The following is a 2395-nucleotide window of genomic DNA, read 5'->3' as shown; positions in this document are numbered from 1 at the left end:
AAAAAAAAACCACGCAAACCTAAAACTTCTTGAATTCAAGCATTTTTTGAGAAAACTGGCAGCATTTCCTGATCGATGGTTCACTTTCTAAAAAGGCCATTTACTTCTCTCTAGAATGATGTACAAATGAGCGTTACAACGACGAATTAATGCCCAAATAGCCATTGTTTTACGACGCCGCTGAGGGCCGGGTAGTCCAAGAATATACTTCTACGCCACAGAATTGGATGCGACCGTTTATTTTTGAAACGCCAGAGGCAATAAATAAACTGGTAGCACAGATCCAAATACGGCTTTAAAAACGAATGCTCTGAAAAAGGATCGAAATCGAGCATTTGGTATAAGTTGCCCATATGTGCGAGCTTTACCCAAATCGGACAAGGCAATGTCCCGCCTTGCCACACAAACGTCGTAAAAAAATATACTAAAATAAAAAATAAAAATCAATAGCAAAATACCTAAACAAACGCACTGTTCCGGGAAGCATTTGAGCAGAAATTCAAATGTTTTCATTGAATTGGTGATGTGTAGGTGATCATTGAGATTAGTTTACTAATAATTGCTATTCATTCGTTTCCGAAAGATACGTATTATGTCAAATAAACGTTAAACCTTATATTGATTGCGATCGTGAGCTAAAAAAATAAATGATATCACTTTTATTGTGTCTCATAATTGAATATATTTGCTGAACAATAGCGTTGGCCCTGACGTGTTATCATGGATGATGAAAATTTTAACTCGAACTGTGATAAAACCCACTTCAAATGCATTAAGGAATTCGGATCATATTTTCCAAGACTCTAAAACTTGTCCAGTTATTTGAAAATCTTCTTTTCTTGTTTTATCACAATGCATATATTTCGATTAGCGTGTAGTACAATCTATGCGTGTTTTTAAGCGATGACCACTTATGTAATCAACATGTATCCGCTCATTGACGTCCCAGTGATCAACGTATTCTTAAAATTCCGATGACTAAAGTCTTTGACAATATTCAGATTAAAAATAATACCAAGAGGATGACTAATGCTCCATGTTTAGATTCACTCGCTACTAGCTAACCAGTTAAAAAGTCTTATAAAAACGGTTGGGAAAAATCTAGTTGGTACATTTAGAATAACGACATTTAGAATATTATCTTGTTTTATTGTTGGGAGGCATTTCAGTTGATCGGTACCACAATTTACCGGTTACATGGAGTTAAATGGAGTTTTCTTCCTTCCACTTTACCGAATCGATTTGACATGAAGTTAATTCGTATTTGACGCAATACTAATTGCAATGTGTGTCAATTTCAACCACTTCTGTGTGTCAATGTCACTTGAAATTTTTTTTGAACCAACAAAAGTTGATCTGTCATGCCACTTTTCCATATCTAGCCACATGTAAAGAAATAGTTCGAAAAAAAATTAAAATGTTGCGATTTTTCGAAATTTTACATTTAATTTTTTTTATCGAAAACAAAGCTTCCGATATGGAGCACTATCCAACGGCTCTGTTCAACGTTCCAGCTTTCACAGTTTTAGAGAAAATCGCGAAAATGTGGTTTCCAAATGTTCCAAATTTGATGGAAAAAAATAGAGTCCAGTCGTTCCAATGCCACCTAGATACAAAGCCCAAGCTCTTACGCGTGACGTCATCCTATCTGGCCAAGTTGATTTTCCTTTACGAGGGCGTATCTTTACGAGTACGGATATCTAGGTGGCTTTGGTCGGTCGGCGGTCCCAAGCTGAATAAAAAAATTGGTATTCACTTTTTCACTACGATAAGCGAATAATTGACGATTTTCCAAAAACATGCAAAATGTAATCCAAGGCAATCCATTTGCATCCGTTTTATGTATGGATTGTCTGCATCCGCTAATGCGGATTTCGTTATGTTTAACCAATATTGGTAACTTAAAAACAGTTGAAAATCAATATATAAATACAGTAAAGTCCGCTTATAATGAACCCGGTTATAGTGAACTTTCGGTTAAAACGAACTTTTCTCCTTTAATTGAAACGTCGTCCATAAAGACCAACGTATTTTTTTACTGGTTATAACAAACCCGTTTATAACGAACTTCCGGATATAACGATCACTTTTTGGGTTAGTTGTATATTCACTTTCCGTTTATAACGAACTTCCACGCTCAGCAACACCAATCCTGAGTTGTTTATATTAGTGAGAGCGAGAGACAGGCAGTGACTTGTTTTTTGCCGCGTTATGTATGTAAATCGTTTTAGAATGGAAAAACAAAAACGCAAAGCTTTTTCACTAAATGAAAAGTTCGAGATTATTAACAAAATGAAAAGTGGAGTAAAGCAGAGTGACATTTGTAAGGAATGAGCACTTGGAAAGTCTACTGTTGCAACAATATGCAAAAACAGAGAAAACATTTTATCAGCGT

The 2395-nt window shown here is 35.6% G+C and overlaps 1 protein-coding gene across 4 annotated transcripts in view; it reads left to right on the top strand.

Annotated features, from left to right (window-relative positions):
• The window catches only part of LOC109536729, a 57732-nt gene that overhangs the window by 14981 nt on the left and 40356 nt on the right, over positions 1-2395 (top strand). The window lies entirely within an intron of this gene.

Source organism: Dendroctonus ponderosae, unplaced genomic scaffold (genome assembly GCF_020466585.1).
Source record: "Dendroctonus ponderosae isolate FM_Combo_2020 unplaced genomic scaffold, Dpon_F_20191213v2 Dpon_F_20191213_2, whole genome shotgun sequence".
Classification (NCBI taxonomy): Eukaryota; Metazoa; Arthropoda; class Insecta; order Coleoptera; family Curculionidae; genus Dendroctonus; species Dendroctonus ponderosae.
This window is presented reverse-complemented; position numbering and strand designations above follow the sequence as displayed.